The sequence below is a fragment of the Monodelphis domestica genome, chromosome 2 (genome assembly GCF_027887165.1).
Source record: "Monodelphis domestica isolate mMonDom1 chromosome 2, mMonDom1.pri, whole genome shotgun sequence".
Taxonomy (NCBI): Eukaryota; Metazoa; Chordata; class Mammalia; order Didelphimorphia; family Didelphidae; genus Monodelphis; species Monodelphis domestica.
In genome coordinates this window covers 155,365,039-155,387,219 of record NC_077228.1, presented here as the reverse complement: position 1 = coordinate 155,387,219, position 22,181 = coordinate 155,365,039, and the positions used below count along the sequence as shown (strand labels likewise).

At 36.3% G+C, this 22,181-nt stretch overlaps 1 protein-coding gene and 1 long non-coding RNA gene across 5 annotated transcripts in view; one reads left to right on the top strand and one right to left on the bottom strand.

The window, feature by feature from the left end:
* The window catches only part of SLC35F3 (solute carrier family 35 member F3), a 531,513-nt gene that overhangs the window by 462,337 nt on the left and 46,995 nt on the right, over nucleotides 1–22,181 (top strand). The window lies entirely within an intron of this gene.
* On the bottom strand, nucleotides 1,276–9,008 carry LOC130457167 (uncharacterized). Its single transcript, XR_008916261.1, has 3 exons — nucleotides 8,919–9,008; nucleotides 6,093–7,968; nucleotides 1,276–1,746 (listed from the first exon to the last, which is right to left on the bottom strand). It is a non-coding gene; the product is annotated as an uncharacterized LOC130457167 (long non-coding RNA).

The window sequence follows — 22,181 nt, the reverse complement described above, 5'->3', positions numbered from 1 at the left end:
AGATCATTTTTCTTTCATTTCATAAAATAAATATAGTATTCCTTATTTCTCAAATATTTTAAGTTTGTTTAATATTTAATCATTAATTATCATTTAAATTCACTTAGTCATTAATTAATTTTATTAATTTTTGTACTAACAGGTATGAAGCATGTCTCAATTCATTTGATCCATGCTGTTATCTAGTTTTCCTAGCAAATTGTATTAGATAATTATTTCTTCATTCAATACTTTCCAAATTCAGTTTATCAGATGTTAGTTTCCAATATATTTTGGCTCTTGTTCTCTTTCATTATCCTTTTTCTAATTTTTTAAAAAACCTGCACTATATAGTTTTAATAATTACCAAGGTACATGTGTTGAATAAAATATATTTATAAAATTGGAAGGGAAGATTTCATTTTGTAATTTCTTTATTTCTTATTCATTTCATTTTATATGTAAATTTTATACTTCTTTCATCTCTTTCTATAAAGTAGTTCAGTGGTGATACAATTTATATTGCATTAAAATGATAAATTTCTTTGTAAAATATTGATATTTTAAAGTCCTATTTATTTAGCCTAAATTCTTACTCAGCCAGGCTTCTCATTAGTAGCAAGGTAGAGTACAATATGTGGAATCAGGAAGAATAAATTTGAATCCTAATTCTGCCACTTACTACCTGTAAAATTTTGGACAAATTAACTTCTCTGGGCCTCATTTTCTCCAGCTGTAAAATGAAAGTTGGTCTAGATGATTTCTAAGACCCATTTTAAACTGTAACTCTATGATCCTAAGACCTAGATTTGAATGCCACTTCAAGCATTCATTGAATAATGACTTTGGGCAAATCACTTAATTTCTCTGACCCTGTTTTCTCATCTGTGAGAATGGGATACATTAAGATAACTAGTTAATCGTGTGTATGTATGTATGTCTTTCCAAGTCCTCATCACTCTTGAAATATATATAGCTCAATTCCAGGAGCCCTTTTGAAATATGGGTTTTCCCCCCCTCTATTCTCTGAGTTCTTAGAGACTTTCAAATGTCCATCTTTTGGTCTCAGATACAATGCTTAGATTTGATGGGAAACTGGGTCTTGGATCCAGACCCCATGTTTTTTATATTTTATTATATGCTACATACCCTATTTTGAGCCATAGCTGGTTTTGAAGAAAAACTTTATGATCCTATTTTACTAGGTTCTTTACATATGTATGTATATACATATCATGTCATTGTTTCTTCCTGGTATTTTTTTTAAACTATTATTTCTTTTAACTCTTTTTCAGGCTTTTTTTAAAAATTATTTTATTTGGTCATTTCCAAACATTATTCATTGGAAACAAAAATCATTTTCTTTTCTTCCCCCCCTCCCACCACTTCTCCCATAGCCGGCGAATGATTCCACTGGGTATCACATGTGTTCTTGACTCAAACCCATTTCTGTGTTGTTGGTATTTGCATTAGAGTGTTCATTTAGAGTCTCTCCTCAGTCATATCCCCTCCACCCCTTTAGTCAAGCAGTTGCTTTTCTTTGATGTTTTTACTCTGTTTATCCTCTGCTTGTGGATAGTGTTTTTTAGATCCCTGTAGCTTGTTCAGGGACATTGCATTGTCCCTAATGGAGAAGTCCATCACCTTCGATTGTACCACAGTGTATCAGTCTCTGTGTACAATGTTTTCCTGGTTCTGCTCCTTTCGCTCTGCATCACTTCCTGAAGGTTGTTCCAGACTCCATGGAATTCTTCCACTTTATTATTCCTTTTAGGACAATAGTATTCCATCACCAACATATACCACAATTTGTTCAGCCATTCCCCAATTGAAGGGCATCCCCTCATTTTCCAATTTTTGGTCACCACAAAGAGTGCAGCTATGAATATTCTTGGACAAGGCTTTTTACTTATTCTCTTTGGGGTATAAACCCAGCAGTGCTATGGCTGGATCAAAGGGCAGACAGTCTTTAATCACCCTTTGGGCATAGTTCCAAATTGCCCTCCAGAATGGTTGGATCAATTCACAACTCCACCAGCAATGAATTAATGTCCCTACTTTGCCACATCCCCTCCAGCATTCATTACTTTCCTTTGCTGTCATGTTAGCCAATCTGCTAGGTGTGAGGTGATACCTCAGAGTTGTTTTGATTTGCATCTCTCTGATTATAAGAGATGTAGAGCACTTTTTCATGTGCTTATTAATAGTTTTGATTTCTTTGGCTGAGAACTATCTATTCATGTCCCTTGCCCATTTATCAATTGGAGAATGGCTTGATTTTTTTGTACAATTGATTTAGCTCTTTGTAAATTTGAGTAATTAAACCTTTGTCAGAGGTTTTTATGAAGATTGTTTCCCAATTTGTTGCTTCCCTTCTGATTTTAGTTACATTGGTTTTGTTTGTACAAAAGCTTTTTAATTTGATGTAGTCAAATTTATTTTGCATTTTGTGACTCTTTCTAAGTCTTGCTTGGTTTTAAAGCCTCTCCCTTCCCAAAGGTCTGACATGTATACTATTCTGTGTTCGCCTAATTTTCTTAGTTTCCTTCATGTTCAAGTCATTCACCCATTTTGAATTTATCTTGGTGTAGGGTGTGAGGTGTTGATCTAAGCCTAATCTTTCCCACACTGTCCTCCAATTTTCCCAGCAGTTTTTATGAAATAGTGGATTTTTGTCCCAAAAGCTGGGATCTTTGGGTTTGTCATATATTGTCTTGCTGAGGTCACTTACCCCGAATCTATTCCACTGATCCTCCTTTCTGTTTCTTAGCCAGTACCAAATTGTTTTGATGACTGCTGCTTTATAATATAGTCTGAGATCTGGGACTGCAAGGCCCCCTTTCTTTGTATTTTTTTTCATTATTTCCCTGGATATCCTTGATCCTTTGTTCTTCCAAATGAACTTTGTTATGGTTTTTTCTAGATCAGTAAAAATGTTTTTGGAAGTTCCATGGGTATGGCACTAAATAGATGAGTTTGGGTAGGATGGTCATTTTTATTATATTGGCTCATCAACCCATGAGTAGTTAATGTTTTTCCAATTGTTCAAGTCTAGTTTTAGTTGTGTGGAGAGTGTTTTGTAGTTGTGTTCATAAAGTTCCTGTGTTTGTCTCGGGAGATAGATTCCTAAGTATTTTATTTTGTCTAAGGTGATTTTGAATGGGATTTCTCTTTCTAGTTCTTGCTGCTGAGCTGTGTTGGAAATATATAGAAATGCTGATAACTTATGTGGGTTTATTTTGTATCCTGCAACTTTGCTAAAGTTGATTATTTCGATTAGCTTTTTGGTTGAATCTCTAGGATTCTTTAAATAGACCATCATGTCATCCGCAAAGAATGATAACTTGGTCTCCTCCTTGCCTATTTTGATGCCTTCAATTTCTTTTTCTTCTCTAATTGCTACTGCTAGTGTTTCTAGTACAATGTCAAATAGTAGAGGTGATAATGGGCATCCTCGTTTCACTCCTGATCTTAATGGGAATGCATCTAGTTTAACCCCATTGCAGATGATATTAGTTGATGGTTATATATATATATATACTGTTTATTTTTAGCAACGACCCTTCTATTCCTATGCTTTCTAGTGTTTTTAATAGGAATGGGTGTTGTATTTTATCAAAGGCTTTTTCTGCGTCTATTGAAATAATCATGTGATTTTTGTTGGTTTGCTTGTTGATGTGGCCAATGTGGTTATGTGGATGGTTTTCCTAATATTGAACCAGCCCTGCATACCTGGTATAAATCCTACTTGATCATGGTGAATGATTCTTCTGATCACTTGCTGGAGTCTTTTTGCTGGTATCCTATTTAAAATTTTTGCATCTATATTCATTAGGGAGATTGGTCTATAATTTTCTTTCTCTGTTTTTGGCCTGCCTGGCTTTGGAATTAGTACCATGTTTGTGTCATAAAAGGAATTTGGTAGAACTCCATCTTTGCTTATGTCAAATAGTTTGTATAATATTGGGGTTAGTTGTTCTTTGAGTGTTTGATAGAATTCACTGGTGAATCCATCAGGCCCTGGGCATTTTTTCTTAGGAAGTTCTTTGATGGCCTCTTGGATTTCTTTTTCTGATATGGGATTATTTAAGAAATCTATTTCTTCTTCTGTTAGTCTAGGCAATTTATATTTTTGTAAATATTCATCCATATCACCTAGGTTGGTATATTTATTGTCATACAGTTGGGCAAAGTAGTTTTTAATGATTGCCTTAATTTCCTCTTCGTTGGAGGTGAGGTCCCCCTTTTCATCCTTGATGCTGTTAATTTGCCTTTCTTCTTTCCTTTTTTTAATTAGATTGACCAGTACTTTGTCTATTTTGTCTGTTTTTTCAAAGTACCAGCTTCTAGTCTTGTTTATTAGCTCAATAGTTCTATCACTTTTGATTTTATTAATTTCTCCCTTAATTTTTAGGATCTCTAGTTTGGTTTTCTTCTGGGGGTTTATAATTTGTTCGTTTTCAAGTTTTTTTATTTGAATTTCCAATTCATTGATCTCTGCCCTCCCTAATTTGTTAATATATGCACTCAGGGATATGAATTTTCCTCTAAGTACTGCTTTGGCTGCATCCCATAAGGCTTGAAAGGATGTCTCACCATTGTCATTTTCCTCAATGAAATTATTAATTGTTTCTATGATTTCTTCTCCAACTAACCGATTTTGGAATATCATATTATTTAATTTCCAATTAATTTTTGATTTGGCTCTCCATGTACCCTTTCTAATCAATATTTTTATTGCTTTGTGATCTCAAAAGGTCGCATTTATTATTTCTGCCTTTCTGCATTTGAGTGCCATGTTTCTGTGACCTAGTGTATGTCTATTTTTGTGAATATGCCATGTGATGCTGAAAAGGTATATTCTTTTTTGTCCCTATTTATTTTTCTCCATATGTCTATCAACTCTAATTTTTCTAAGATTTCATTCACCTCTTTTACCTCTTTCTTGTTTATTTTTTGGTTTGATTTATCTAAATTTGATAGTGGTTGGTTCAAGTCTCCCACTAATATGGTTTTACTGTCTATTTCCTCCTTCAATTCTCCTAGTTTCTCCATTAGAAACTTGAATGCCATACCATTTGGTGCATACATGTTGATTAGTGATATTTCCTCATTGTCTATACTCCCCTTTAACAGAATATATTTATCTTCCCTATCCCTTTTGATCAGGTCTATTTTTGCTTTGGTTTTGTCAGATATCATGATTGCTACTCCTGCCTTCTTTCTATCAGTTGAGGCCCAAAAGGTCTTACTCCATCCTTTAATTCTAACCTTGTGAGTATCAAACCACCTCATATGTGTTTCTTGAAGACAACAAATGGTAGGGTTTGGGGTTCTAATCCAATCTGCTATTTGTCTACGTTTTATGGGTGAGTTCATCCCATTCACATTCAAAGTTATGATTGTCACTTGTGGATTCCCTGGCATTTTGATATCTTCCCCTAGTTCTGACCTTTCTTCTTTAGCTATATCCTTTTGAACCAGTGATTTACTTTAGGTCAGTCCCCTTAGTCTCCTCCCTTGCTATGGTTCCCTTTCTAGCCCCTCCATTTTTATGCTCCCCTCCCCCCTCTCCTTCCCTCCCTTTTTATATACTCCTTCCCCCCTCCCCCTCCTTGATTTTCCTTTCTTTCTTACCTTGTTGGATAAGATAGAATTCGGGATTCCACTGGATCTAGATGTTCTTCCCTCTCAGATTTTATTTCACTGAGAGTAAGGTTTAAGTAATTCCACTTCACGCTCTCTTCCTCTCCTTCTCATATGAGAATTCTTCCCCTCCCCTTCCCATGTGTATCTTTGTATGGGAAAGATTATTCTATTTAGTCCCCCCCCCCAATTTCTTGAAGTAAATGTTAGTATTATCAATGATTCCTCCCCCTCCCTTTTTCTTTCTTTGCCACCCCTTTCACCAAATCTTCTTGATGCCCTAATCTTTCCCTATGCATGATTCTTCTAACTACTCTTATGATGCATACAATTTTTGAGAGTTACACAATACATTTTCCCCACATATTAATATATATAATTTGGTGTAAATGTAGTCCTTATAGAAGAGAGTTTGACTTAAAGAAAAAGATAAGATTTATCTCCTTTTCCCTTTCTTTCATATTTACCTTTTCATGTTTCTCTTGCTTTCTGTGATTGGATATCAAATTTTCCACTAAGTTCTGGTCTTTTCTTAGCAAATGCTTGGAAATCTTCTATTTTGTTGAATGCTCATACTTTCCCCTGGAAATATATAGTCAGTTTTTCTGGGTAGTTGATTCTTGGTTGGAGACCCAGCTCTCTTGCCTTTCTAAATATCGTGTTCCATGCTTTGCGGTCTCTTAGTGTGTTAGCCGCTAAGTCATGTGCGATCCTTATGGGAGTCCCCCTATATCTGAAGCTCCTCTTCTTGGCTTCTTGTAGGATTTTCTCCTTTTCTTGGAAGCTCTTGAATTTGGTGATTACATTCCTGGGGGTTGTCTTTCGGGAATTTAGTATAGAGGGTGTTCTATGAACCCTTTCTATTTCTATTTTGCCCCCTTGCTCCAGAACATGTGGCAATTTTCTTCTATAATCTCCTGTAGTATATCATTGAGGTTTTTGCTTATCTCTGGTTTTTTGGCAGACCAATAATTTGCACGTTGTCTCTTCTTCCTCTGTTTTCCAGTGTGACCTTTTCAGTGAGATATTTTGTGTTTTCTTCTAATTCATTAATTTTTTGGCTTTGCTTTATCAATTCTTGCTGTTTTGCATGCTCACTGTCTTCCAGTTGCTTAATTCTGGTCATTAGGGACTGGTTTTGCTTTTCAGCTTTGTCTGCCCTTCTATTAGATGCTTCCAGCTCTTTCTCCAATTGTGAAGTCTTGTCTATCAGACTGCTGATCTCTTTCTCCCATTTTTCTTTCCAGAAGGTTTCCATCTTTTGGGTAAGCTCCAATTTGAGTTCTTCCAGAGCTTGTGGATAATTTCCATTTTGTGAGGCATGTTTTGATTTTGTTTGGGTTTCATCCTCTTTCTCTTCTTTTCCTTGGGTACTCCCGCCATAAAAGTTTTCAATAGTCACCTTTTTCCCTTTCTTCCTGGAGGCTTGATTTTGGGCCATGTGAGCCATCCTTTTGGTGGTTTTATTCCCCTTTCCTTTTTGGTCTGGTGTCATGGGCAGGTTTTCTGTGAATTTAGGTTGCCTCAGACTAGTTCTTCCCAGCCTCCAAGGTTTCTTAGAGCACAGGCCCCCATGCTCAGCGCAGCAGCCCCTTTGCTCAGCCCAGCCTCTCAGCCGCCCCTTTGCTCAGCACAGCCTCTCAGAGCGGCCTCCCCTTTGCTGAGTGCAGCCTCTCAGTGCCACTGCCCCTTTGCTCAGCCCAGGATTTTCCCGTAAAACCACCCTGAGAGGTAGTTTCCTTGCAGTCTTTAGATCCCAAGGACCCTGGTGTGCCCCCCCCCCCAGACAGAGACGCTCCTCACTCACTCGCTGTCCCAGTGAGCACTCTGATACCTTACTCTGGTTTGGGGGGGGGAGGGAGGGGTGGCTCAGTTCACGTTTTTGTGCAAGCTTTTCCTCCTCCTTATAGTGTGGAAATGTTCAAGCCCCACATACTTTCATTTCTGTGGGGTACTGGAGAGTCCCTCTGTTCTTCCAAAGGTGGTTTTTATGCTCTTTTGAGGTAGTCTATTTCATTCGGTGCTGGAGAGTGGAAGTGATTTGCATCTAGATTGCAGCCATGTTAACCTGGAAGTGCTCTTTTTCAGGCTTTTTAAAGTAATATTCAGTTATTTTTATTCCTCTTCACTTTTTGTAGATATTAGGTCATCTCTTAATTGTCATGTATATCATTCATGTAATCATATGTGTTGGATTTTCTTAACTTCTTATCTTGATTCCGGTGCTTCTTGTTTGTTATTGCCTTAGTATGCCTTTCTTTTGTGATTTTTCTCTTGCTTTTCTTAAAGCTTTAACTTCCTCTCTGAGTCTTATTCCTTATTTTTTTAATTGCATCAGCACTTCTAAAGAAGGAGAAGAAATGGGGAGGAGGGAAAAGGGGATGAGAGAGAATGAAGGGATTGTTTCTCTCCTCCTTTACTTATGTGGGGATTGGGGGTGGTAATAAACCAGGTCCTGTCCCCTTGGAAAAGGAGTATTTCTCCACAGAGATTTTATCTGAGAGATGGAGGACAGAAGACTAAAGTGGGATTCCCGGATGAGATGACAAGAAGCCTCCCTCAGAGGAGCCCAGGGCTCCTGAGATCAGATCTGTCTTTGAGAGGCAAGATGATCTCATACTTCTGCTTCTCAAAGGGACATTAACTGTCAGCCTTTTCAGGGGCTTAGAAGTGGTCAGCTGCCAAGGAAAGATGTCAGTTTCCTTGGTCAGATGGTCTTGATATCCCTGGGGTCTGGAAGTCAAATCCTCTCTTGGTTGTAAGTGTGACCCTCCCAAATCTTTGATCCCGTTTGTTATGTTATTTAGAGACAGGTCCAAACCCCAAATCCTAAATGTCAAATAATTTCTTGAGGTTAAAGTAGGAAGGGAAAGGCAGGGGTGTGAGACAGGAAAGTGGGAAACTAACTAGATCTTGAAAGTATAAATAAGTCCAGGGACAAGTAAAAAAGAGAGGGGGGGAGGGGGGAGGGAGAGGGGGACAGAGAGGGAGAGAGAGAGAAAGGGAGAGAGAGGGAGAGAAAGAGAGAGGGGGGAAAGGGGGTGAAGGAGAGAGAGAGAGAGAGAGAGAGAGAGAGAGAGAGAGAGAGAGAGAGAGAGAGAGAGAGAGAGAGAGAGAGAGAGAGAGGGAGGGAGGGAGGGAGGGAAGGAGGGAGGGAGAAAGAAGAATATCTCAGAAAAGGGTATGGATGGCTCTGTTCAAAAGTCCAAATCTACAATCCCTCTTGAGGATTTTAAACAGCTGTAATCAAAAGCCCTAGTGGAGATGTTTCAGTGTTTCAGAAGGGACAGTACCTCTCAAATGAAATGGGCTTCTTCTCAGTTTTCCCAAAATCCACCTCTTCTCCTCCACCTCCCAGGCTGGAAGTGATCTGCCAGTTGGATACCAAGCTTCTGATTCTTCCTTAGAATTCTCAAGTTTTCTTCACCCCTCCTCCACTTTCTTCAGCTCCTCCCTCCAAGAGACTGGTCTCTCTCCTAAATGCAAAATCTCTCTTCCCTTATTCTACATACTCTTATATTTTTGCTCCTTGCCTTCTTATGAAAATTTTTGGCAATTTCATTTCTTTGTAACATTTCTGTTGTTTTTATAGGAATTATCAACAATCAGGTTCCCTGGTAACCTTTAATTCTACCATCTATTTGTATGGATTGAACACTTAATCTCTTAGTATCAATTATCTAATCTGTAGAATGGAGGGCCTGGATTAGATGATCTCTAAGGCCCCTTCTAACTCTGAATCTGTTAATCTTTCATGAAGTCTGTTGATCTTAGAAATTCAATTCAATAAACAATTAATTAGGCAACTACTAGGGATAGTCTACTGTGCTAGGCACTGGGATTAAAAAAAAAAAGAAATTAGTATGGGATAGAATGTTAACCACATTGAGAGAAACAACTATGGGAGTAGAAATGCAAAAAAAAAAGAACATATGACATCACTTATCAAATGTATATATGGGTATGTGATTTGGGGTTAAGGCTTTAAAAAATCACTCTATAGCAAAAATGAATAATATGGAAACAGGTATCAAGTGGCAACATTTCTACAACCCAGTGGAATTACTTGTCGACTCTGGGAGTGGGAAAGGAAGAGGAGAGGGAATGAAAATAAATCATGGAAGCGTGGAAAAATATTTTTTAAAAAATTAGGCACAATTTTTACCACTGAAGAGTTTACAATCCAATTGGAAACATTATTTAACTAGCATATGCCTCAGTTTTATATTTTGTAATGAAAAAGCTTGCTAGGTGTATATCTTCCAGATGGGTATGGTGGAACCATATTCTACCTGACTCAGTTGTCAGATTTTCAGTGTGAGCATTTAAACCTTGGAAATCCAAGCTGTAAATCAGAGCTTGATTTGTTATTTTGTTGATTGTCTAAACTTCTGTGTCTGGACTTAAGGAGAGTTGGAGAAAAAGTAAACTCTTCCTATTGTCAAATGTTACACATTAGATCACAGGAGAAAATGCTGGTAGAAACTTAATATTATAAGATAAAATTAATATCCAATAACTCCAAGTATTATATTTTATAAGATTTATTAATAATCACTTGAAGTAGAAAAAATACAAGAATAAAAGTAAAAACCTGAATAAAGAAAAGTTTTCCCAGCCGTGTTTGAAGGAAAAGAGAGAGGGGCGGGGTCACACACAAATTTTATCTATAAAATGTAAGGACATAATGTGAAAACGAAAGTGGGATGCTGGGATTTAGAGTCCTGGGGAGCAGATTCTAATCATACAGTATCTTCCTTCCATTTGACCTTCTATCATAGGTAGGAATAATAATAATAATTCCTACTATGTGCCTGGTATTTTACAAATATTATTTCTCATTTATATATATATATATCTTTTAATATATACAAATAAATATAATTTAGTAAATAATAAAATATATTATATATGAATAGTATATATAATATGTATAATGTAATACTATATAATAAAATATGATTAAAATATCATTTAATCACTACAACAACCCTGGGTGATAGGTGCTATTATTATCCCCATTTTACAGTTGTAGAAACTGGCAAACAGAGGTAAGGTGACTTGCCTACTGACATCGGATTTGAAGTCAGGTCTTCATAATTCCAGATCTGTTGAACTAGCCATTGATCCACCTAGCTGCCCTAGTACAGTAACACATAAATGTAGATGCAGCAAGGCTGTGGGAGATTCAGTTTATTCCTCACCCTACCTTCCATCCCAGCTGAACATCTGTTATTGAACACAGCAATTTCTCACCTATTGAATAAGAAGTAAAAGGGGGGGTGTCTTCTTTTGTTGTGAAATTCATTGAACTGAAAAGAGTTTTCCAGCCATCTTTGGGGACAAGATGTTCCATCTCTGAGAGACTAGAAGAAAAAGATCTGTGTTACTCCATTTAGCTCTCCAAGAAACCCTTGACAAGGCATTCAAATAAATACCAGAAAAAGGGATGTAACAGCCGGAGCTGATATGGCTGGGGATGTGAGAAATTAAAGAGGGCATTATTGTAGCACCTCAAATACTGTGATGTGCACAGCAAACACTCGGAAAATGTCTGAACAAGAGGAAGAAAAGGAAGAAATTAAACAGAACTAAATTTGAGCCAATGAAAGCTTATTGGGGTCACACACAATTAATCAGTATTTGTGGCTCTTTATGAACCCAGGTCTCCCTGATTCTGAGTCCAGTGATCTCAGTATGAAACAATGGTCATGAAACAACAACCAGTACCTTGGCACATCCACAACAACCCTCCCATAGAACCACAGCCTTGATTTTCTCACTTCTAAGGAGACTTGTCTTGGACTTAGCCCTTGGAAACACTGACCTAGTGATGTTTTGGCTCTTGGAATTACTTCACTTGAAAAGTGAGGACTTAACAAAGGAGGACCTTTCTGTCCCCAGAAGCAACAGATATTACAGACATACCTCATTTTGTGTTGCATGTGTTTCGTTTTTTTTTTAATTAAAGGAAAAGTAATTTTCAGGAGCTAAATCATTTAAAATACACTAGGGAACTTACTATAGAAAGGATTTAGATTGAACTGGAAATCAGATGACTGGAATTTAAATTTGCTACTTTAACTTATTCCCTCTATGACCTTGGGCAAATTGTCTAACTTTTCTTCATCTCTGTTTCTTCTATAAAATAAGAGAGTTAAACTAGATGAAGTCTCATGTCTCTCGTGGATCTTTGAATCCAAATGAAACAGTAAATAAACAATTGGGGTTGTTTTAGTCCATATTTTTATATCAGGTTTCTTTTAGGCAGCTACATTAAAATCCCTCTAACTACATTAAAGAGCAGCTAGGTGGGGAAGCAGGTATGGCTTAGAGTTAAGAAGACTCATCTAACTGAGTTCAAATCAGGCTGCAGACATTTACTAGATGTGTAACCCTAGGCAAGTCTCTTTACCCTGTTTACCTCAATTTCCTCATCTGTAAAATGAACTGGAGAATAAAATGACCAACCACTCTAGTATCTTTGCCAAGAAAACCCCAGTGGGATCACACAAAAAGTCAGATAAGTGAAAAACAACTGAACCACAACCATACTAGAGGTCTTGACCTTTAAATCCATGAACATTCTTAGATATTGTATTCCTTTAGTTTGGGATTTGACACTTAGTCACTTAATTTGACTAAAGTGAGTAATTTGTCCAATTTTCCAAGTTAAATTTGTTAATGTGGAGATTTAATTCTCTGCAGTATAGAAAAAAATACTATTAAATTATGTAGCAGAAATTCTGGGGTTTTTCTCTCTCTGACTTAAAGCCTCTGTGTATTTCTAGAATAATTAGGTAGTTGATTTTCTATGAAATGGCCAATAATTTGATATTGAAGCTGATCTTTCATCTCAAATAATGAGGTCAAAATAACTTTTCTTAATTAAATAAGTTCACATACTTAGCAAGTAGTCTTCCCAAAGCACATCCACCAAAACTCTCTGTGCCTCAGTTTCCTTACCTTTAAATTAAGGTCAATTATACTTGAATTATCTACCTCACAGAGTCATGGAGAAAGTGCTTTTTCATCTCTGAAGGAACAAAATAAATAAGTTGTTATTGTTTTTTAGCTTACTTCTTATTCAATATCTTGAATAATAGTAGTTTCAATCAGCCAGTAAAGGAGTATTCTCTAGAAAGAATATAACTTTAAGAAATTCCCCATAGTTCCTTGCATGTAATAAATGTTCAGCAGATTTGTCTTTGAATGAAAGGGTGTATTTGTTACCAAACTACTCTTTTTACAAGTGGAAGTCAATATATCAGAATGAGTTAGGTGACAGGATATAATAGAAAGAACATCAGACTTGGAACGGAGATAGTATGAGTTCAAATTCTGCCTCAGACAATTTGTTGTGTGACTCTGCAAGATTTTAATTTCTCTGTGCACCAGTTTCCTCATTTGTAAAATGGAAAAGTTGTATTTAATGTCTAATGTGACTTTTAGCTCTAAATTCATGTTTCTGTGACTTTAAAAATCTGAATGACATTTGTATTGCTTGATATATCCCAAGTTGGGGTGCAGACTCAAAAGGTGGTTGGAAAGATTTGTGAGCACTGGTGTTCTTGAATGGGGAAAAATGCATCTTTATTTTCACTAACCTTTGGTTTATTTTTGGTTTATTGGTGAATTTTAGTTTATGAATTTAAAAACATTGTTCTGAGAGTAGATTCATAGACAGTACTAGAATGTCACAAAATAAAAGTTAAGAACTCTTGTTCCAACTCCCTTGTAAGATTGGAATCACATATGCTGTGGTATTCTCTTCTCAAACTGGCTTCCTTCAACAGCATTCATCTTGTTGACCCAAATTCTCATTGGAGACTCTTGTGCTGGTATCATTGTATTGGCAGAAATAACCTTGTCACAAACCCCAAGTAAGGATCCATATATACCAGCATATTCCTAGGGTCACTATTTATAACAACAAAATGCTGGAAATAGAATGGATGTCTTTCTTTTGGGAGATACCAAAACAAACTGAAATTTGTTAAATTCAGTTAAATTAAGAAGGGATGATGCCTAAAGAATTCAGAGAAACAGAAGACGTGAATTGATGCAGAGTAGCAAGCAGAACCAGGAGACCAATATAGCTAGTAACTATAGTAATATAAGGAAAGCAACACTAGCAGATTGTCGCTTTCCAAATAATTGTAATAACTAATCTCAGTTCTGGGAAACAAATGATGAAATCTACTTCTATCATTTTGTTAGAAAGATGGGGGACTATAGAAATGTGATATTGCTTATGTTATCAGAAATGGTTTCTTGGTTTTTTGGGTTTGCCTTTTAACTTTGTTACATGGAGGGATCAGTACGGGTGGGGTGTATGGGGAAATAACTATTATATAAAAAGCAAAAGCATCAATAGAAGTTGGAAGCCAATAAACTACATGGGGATATGGTTTACCTGTCAAGCCTTCTCGAATACAATAACTGCTCACATCTCCAGTGAACATTAAGCTGTTTAATGTATTTTGCTTAAGATAAATATATGAAACAGGTCTTATTACTTTCATTTTGGGGATAAGAAAATAGAATAGAAATATAGAGAAATTAATTGACTTGCCCAGAATCTCAGAGTTAGCATGGAACAGGGGCAGCTTTTGAGCACATCTTTCTGACTCCAGTTGGGTCCAACACATAGGTCTACTGTGCCAAAGATTACCTCTTATTTATCACTTAGTACCCCACATACCAGCAATAAGTCAACCCCTCTAAAATTAATTAAGCTAGTCCTTATGGCAGATCTCTTGAGCCACCGAAACTTGAAGCCTGTCCAATTGGATAGGTTGACACTTCTGGAATAACTAAGGTTACCTCCAGAGTGCCATGAGGCTTTCACCAGCAAACACTGCAGTGGAGGAGAGACCAAAAACTAATTTAGCCTAAGTATTCATTATTTGAGAGAAGAAAGAATTGAGTTATACTTCCATCTTCTGGTTGTTATTTTGTTAGTGGTTGTTTTATGAGGTCATTCAGCAGGGGCTGACGTAGCTTCAAATTGGTCTTGCATGGGGGGAAAATGGAGAAAGAACAAGGGAATAGAGGAAAACAGGACCTACAATTTGTTCACCCCAGAAGTTTTTGTTGTATTATGACCAGAGGTCATCAAACAGCAGTGATGAACAAGAAATTAATTCATAAATTTGGTCCCTGTTCATATTTCCAGGTGAACTATTGGTTCTTTGAGATGCTTTGTCTTCAAAGAGGAAGAAAGGGAATAGGTATTTATGGTAGTGGCTACCACATGCCATGCACTATATTAAGTACTTTTTATAAATGTTATCTTATTTAATCCTCACAAAAATATTGCAAGGTAGGTACAAGCATTATCCTTATTTTAGAGGAAAATGAGACAAAGATAGACTAATTGGCTTGCCCAGGTTCACACAGCTAGTAAATTTCAGAGGTGGGATTTTAACTCCTCTTCCAGACTCCCAGCCAAGAGTTCTATTTACTTTACCACTAGCTTTCTGTCTTCAGAAAGTTCATTGGCAAAGTGTGCTTAAGTTTCTTAGATATATTTGCATTTCCTTTACTTTCAACAAGAAGGACTAAATTGTCTATTTTCACAGCACTAGATAACCCAGAGTCTTGCTTTAATTAACAAAGATTAGCCTTTACTATAGGAGTTATTATGAGCCCAATTCAACACTTCTCCAACTGTATTTCCCAAGCCTCTAATTGTGCCCGCTTTTCAGTCTTTATTCTGAACATACCAGAGTATATATGTAATTTACCTCACATGCCCACCTATAGCTATCATCTTTAGTTTCCTTTCCTAACATGAATTCACTGAAATTTCAATTGCAAAAGTTCTTCATCTGCTTCCTTCCACTGAGTCAATTTTATTTTCAATTATGGGGATGCTCACTGCTACATTAGCTAACAAATGGACTTTTTTTGCAGACAGCCACGACTTCATCTGCACATTGTCCTTTCTCTCTTCAATTTCAGATGCCTAAGCACATTAGCAATGTAGATAAGGGACTATAATTAAAGTAACAAATTGCTCCCTTTTAGCTTTTCTATGGAGTCATTAAATGAATGCACCCCATGTGCCAGTGTGCTTATGGGGAAGCCAATGGAGGAAAGAATAGCAAATAATGCTCTCGAAATCTAAAAATCATAACTGAACTAAAGAAACTCACCACTTCTGAAAAAAGGGAAAAGAGATGGAACCAGATAATGGTTAGTATATAACTAGATTAAAGAGAATGTTCAATAGCCTGAGGATTACAATTGAGAGGTAGAACTGACTCTTAGAATGCTGAAATAGATACATTCAGGATTGTTCAACAAACATACTCTCCCTGACATTACAACTTGTTACAGCCTCTATGGATAGATTGGTTTTTAGAGTGATTAAACTAAAGTGCTAATATTACATGCTTATGTACTCTGATGGAGGAGACCTGCTAATAAAAATTCCAATTTTTGCCCTTTCAAATTGAAGTGATGTAGGCATTGCAGGAATGACCAGAAGAACAACCAATCAGTTTTGGGGGCACTCCAATCTACCTGATGGGATTACAGAATATGGACCTTTGTCAGCTACCTTCCCTCAAGTGGGACATATTGGTGCCATATTGGAAGAGACCTATTCTATATTAGTTGGTAAGGTGAATAAAGTGTTGGGCTTGGAATAAGGAAGATCTGAATTCAAATATGGCCATGGAAACTGATCAGTTATGTGACCCTGGACCAGTTTGCCTCAATTTCCTCAAGGGCAAAATGGAAATAATAATGGAACTATTATTATTATTATGGCATTGTGATAAAAATGGGAAAATAATGGCTCTCACATTGCAAGGTTGTTGTGAGGATCTAAGACATTTGTAAAGGACTTAGCAAAATACCTGGGACATAGTACACATTTTATGTAAATGCTTATTCCCTTTCCTCTCCCCATACTATGAAAACAAAAAGCATCAATAAATTAAGATAAAATTCGAGGAGGAAAAGTATCACCAGATTCATCTCTTCCTGAATTTAAATTCAATTTAAATTATTGACAAAATTTTAATAACACCATACCACACATTCATGTTCATCCCATTTCTTTCCAATGCCTCTATCTTATCTACATATCTTTTAAAAATCTCCATTTTTTAAATTTAAATTTAAAATTTAAATTTAAATTTAAAATTTAAAAATCAACCATTATGGTTGATGAATACCTTGTACATCCACATTTGTCTTTCTAGACAGCCTTACTTTTTTCATCCTTTTTGTAAACCTTTATATTTGTTTCATCAGATTTTTATACTTGAGATCATCCCATCTGTTTTGATTTGACTTTCATCAATCAAATTTTGAGCATAGGAACCTACTCTCCTCCCCATTTCTCTGAACTATTCTTTGAACCATTCTTTGAAATCCAGCTTTCCAAATTATATCCAGCATGTCAGAAACCTTTTCCCTGGGGCTCTAAGAGAATATGATGGCCGCCTATTTGTCTAGAATAGATTACCAGGTAGAGGCTAGAATAGAGAGTCTTTTAAGATCCATTCAAAACCATTTCCAGCTGCTTCTTCAAAAGAATAAAAGGTGAAGAAAAGGCTTTCTGCCATCCAGAAATACTATATGGCTTTATTTTTACAGGCTTTTAGGCTGCATCCTAATTCATTGATTTTTCATCTTGCTACCTCCATCTTCAGGTCTGAAGACATATTGAGTAGCAGTGCTTCAATATTTAATTGATATTCCTAAATGCACAGTTCACAAAGGAGTGAGATCACTGTGTCAACCAGCCATCTAAATCTCCTTGAGAGGAATTTAATTCTTGTATGCTGTTGAATAGAAGTCTCTGAACATAGACAAAACCCAAATTAGGTGATTCCTGATTTGAACAAACCATGCTCCTTAAATTACATTACCCCTAATATAGCCAAGAGAAGTCATTTAAAAGCACCAAGGACTGGTGTTATTGTGTCCATCTAATGGAATTTTTCCATGAATAATTAAAAACAAACAGTAAGGCATCCCATTGCTAACTTGCTAATTAGTATATTTAAGGTGCATCTGTCACTGTCTAGAGGGCACAGAGGACTGTAATGTAGCATTTAGAGTTTAAAAGTGAGTTTAAATTGATCCTTTTGTTCTAAATAATGTTAACCATAGTGAGCTTACATAGGTTGTGTGACTTGAAGCAACAAAAAAATAACACCAGAACCTTTGAATGGCAATAGTTTTCAAGGTAACCAGAATATGACCTTCAGGATTAGGACCTACATCTTCATTTACCAGAAATCAAGACTTTACACCTATCTCTTAAATTTATATTAAATATAATTAGATACAGTCCTGTATTCTAACATGTCAGATTTGGAGGGGGGATTATTTGGATCATTCCATCATCTAGTACAGTGGTGTCAGTCTCAAAGGTGAAGGATTCCTACAGTTGGGTAATGACTTAGAAAACCACAAATTAACATTATCTATGTTGTATTATATTTTATTTATTTTATTAAACATTTTCCAGTTAAACTGTTATGTGGTTGGGGGACTGGGACTACAAGTTTTGACACCTCTGAAAAAGTGTTACCAATCTCTCCCAGCTCTGTATTATCTAAAAATTTGATAAGCCTTTCCTTTATAATTTATTAATTGAAATGTTAATAGCGCAAGGCAAAAAGTACAAACCCCTGGAATGCTTCACTAAAGATCTCTTTCCAAATTAAATTTAATGTCTGCTGTTTCAATTCAGCAGTTCTCCATCTGCTTTAATGCACTATTGTTTAATCTATGCTTCTCTTTCCAAAAGAATCACATAAATGGCTTTCTCAAATTCCTTGTTAAAATCTAAGTAAACTAGTCAGCATGATGCAATTGAAGACATGCTAGGCTTGGAGTAAGAAGAGCTACATTCAAATACTGACTCTGCCATTTACTACTTTGCTGACCTTGGAGAAGTCACTTAACTTTATGTTGGGCCTCAGCTTCCTCAATTGTAAAATGTAAAATGTAAAATGGAGCAGATGCCTCCAAAGTCGTTTCCAGCTCTGAATCTGTGATTTCATATTTAAAGAATTCTGATCTACCAGTCTAAAATAGTTATCCAAATTAACTAAAGTTGGTCTGATATAACCTGTTCTTGATGAAGCTATGTTGGCTTTTTATGATCACTGCTTTCCTTTCTAAACATTCACAAGACACCCCTTTTATAACACATTTTACAATTTCGCCAGCAAAGTTAAGATCAGCAGGCTGTGGTTTGAAAACTGTTATTAAATAGTTAACATGAAGATATTTTCCTTTTTCTAGACCTGACTTCTCTCCTATTCTCCATGAGTTTTCACATATCACTAATAGTTACTTAATGAAAATATCCACTATTTCAGTTACCCCAAGATGCCTTTAACTGAGCCTGGGAATGACTCATATAGGGTGAATAGTTGCTTCATTACCATCTCCTCACTTATCTTGGATTTCTCTTCCCTATCATCTTTCTTTTCCTCTTTTCAGTCCAGAGATCATTATCCTTGGCTGAGAAATCAGAACTATAATGTAAGTTGAACAGTTTCACCTTCTCTCCATTGTCTGATATCATTGTCCTAACCTCCCACAAGTAGTCTGTTGCTATCTCTGACCCCTTCTCTTTTCTCCTACATAAATGAAAAAAAAAAACCTTCCTTATTGTTATCCTGGGAAAATTTTGCTGTTACCAAGAAAGTGACCTCAACTCATTCTTAAAGGATTACAGCAAGTATTGTAATCCATCCTTTATTACCTAGTCTTGCTTCCATATTTGATTGTTTAGTTTCATCCAACTCTTCATGACCCTGTGAATTTTGTCCATAGGGTTTTCTTGGCAAAAATATTGAAGTGGTTTGTCATTTCTTTCTCCACTGGATAAGCTCTTGTCAGAACTCTCTACTAAGACTAGTCCATCTCGGGTAACTCCACAGAGCATAGCTCATAGTTTCATTGAGCTACACAAGCCTATTTGACACAACAAGGTAGTAATCCCAGAAGAATCCATCCTCTATGCATGTCTTTAAAGTTTTTAATTTGGTCATGAGTTTCCCATGTATCCATATATGTCTCCTTCAATAAATCCCCATTTTCTCTCTTTTAAGTTATTTATATTTTGATCTTCAGAACTTTGTCCTTGAGAGGATCCCATCTTTTCCAGGCTGACTTCCCTTATTTGGATCCAATTCCAGGAATCTACCTCAGGAATAGCACACTTCAGGAAAGGTCCTAAAAGCAATCCAACTCAAAATCTAGTTCTTAAATACCTATAATGTTCTACCAGTGGGGAATACAAAAGTGAATAAGGTGTGATCCCTGCCCTTACAATTAAATAAGAGATATAGAATATTTTATATAGTACTTGAAGTTTTATTGGTGAACTCCTGGTAATTAAATTTTCTCTACCAGTGCAAATCAGCAATTGTTCTGCAATTTATGGTTTTAGAGAATTGCCTGTGGCACTGAGAGGTTAAAATTTGCCCAAAGCCACACAGCTGTATAAGATAAATGTAAGACTTGAAACCAGTCCTTTCTGACTCTGAAATAAGTTCATATACTATACTACTCCGTTGTTATAATAGAAAATATAATGAACTAAAGACATAGAAAAGATAAAGTACTATCAAACTCACTATCATCTCCCCAACTGGCCCCTGACCATAGTTTCCCAGGAGCCCACAAATTAGTCAAGGCTATGGAGGTGATGAGAACCAAAAACATGGGTTTTACCTGCTCGGCTAAAGGGGAGGGAAATATATCAAATTTATGCATGTTATCAGAGTTATTATCTATACTTGTTGCAGTATTTTTTCAGTACGGCTACCTGTACTTGTCCGTAGCCTTAGACAGTCAGGATTCTGTTTTTTCATCAAAAGCCATGAAGAGTCAGACATTTTGGTGTCAAACTATCACCAGGTCACTGATCATTACTGTGACCTTAAGCAAGTTATCTTATCTTTCCAAGACTCAATGTCTTTATCTCTGAAATGAGGGGCTAAATCTATTTCCTACAGTTCCATGACATGTCTTGGGTGCCTTCTCTTCTCATCTAATTAGCCATCTCTATAAATGCTATCACTATATAGGTGCTGTCACTCAACACTTTGATTTTCATGTTTCTCTATCTTTTCTGACAAATACTGCAAATAAACAAAGTACATCAGGCAGGTATGGAAAACTGATTAGCAGTTTACCAGGAGAACTAATTAGGAGGCCATTGCAACATTAAAGGGTTTTTTAAAAAACTCTTACCTTCCATCTTGGAATCATCACTATGTATTGGTTCCCACACAGAAGAGCAATAAGTGCTAGGCAATGGGGGTTGAGTGACTTGCCCAGTGTCACACAGTTAGAAAGTGTCTGAGGCCACTTTAGAATGCAGGACCTGCTGTCTTTAGCCTTGGCTCTCAACAACACCAGTCTTGGGGACCTGAGCTTAGTTTGGTGGTTGCATGAAGGGAGAAGAATTAGATGAAATCGATTTGGAAACAGAAGATGTATTGAACAAATGATAGGAAGGGCCCGCATGGGGAGGAAAAATAAAAAGTAAAGAATGACTAAAATTAAGTACCTTGTTTGCCAAAAGAATAATAGTGCCCTCAACTGATTACATACAACTTCACATGTATAACAAGTCTTTTATGCTGCACAAATGAGGATCAGTGTGATTTAATGGAATGGACATTGACTCTAGAGCAGAAAAATCAAATTTTAATTCCAACCCTGTTATTTATTAGCATGTATCCTTGGGTAAGTCTCTGTTTTGTTGGCTGTTAATGAGAGAATTGGATCAAATGAACCCTAAGGCCCCTTCCACTTCTAAATCTGTTATCCTGAATTTTGGATTCTCAATTGCTCATGACAATGTAGGCTGACCCCTTCCCCACCATTCATAATGTTGCCTTGAATAAAATTTAGGATAAAGTAAAAACATACAGTTCCAAAGAGGATTAATCTCTTTTGGAAAATTACAGTTATTAAAAAATTGAGATTGCTGTATACAGTCTAGAATTTGTAGAGCTTTAATTAAACGTTCCAGACATAAATCATTATGTATTTAGTACTTCTCAAAAACCCCTTATGACTCTTGTGGTTCAGAGACTATTAATAAAAGTTGCCAAACTGCCACCAGTCGATTAGCTATGCTCAGAATGCTTCAGTGTAAAATTCTAAATGAGTTTTAACTTTGTATCCACTGGCAACACAGAGAAACTCTATTCTGGTCTTAAATTCTTTTCTTTTTATTAAAGTCTTCTTTCCTCATTGGAAGTGAAGGTGGGGTGGAGGGCAGTGGCCCATATTGAGTTTTAAAGCATGATGTTCTTTACACTACAAAAAGTTCAGAACCCTTTGGGTCTTCTGACCATTAAAAAAGAGAAAGGTTAATGGAAGAATCTTACATGACAACTATGAAATCTTGATCTCTCATTGGCCCAGTGGAAAGATATTTGAAAAATGAATGTGTTTTATTGCATGTTTAATATTTATGTCAGATTACTTAAAGGAAGGAATGGAGGGGGAGAATTTGACTCAGATTTTAAAATCAAGGTTGAAAATTGGTTTTATATGTA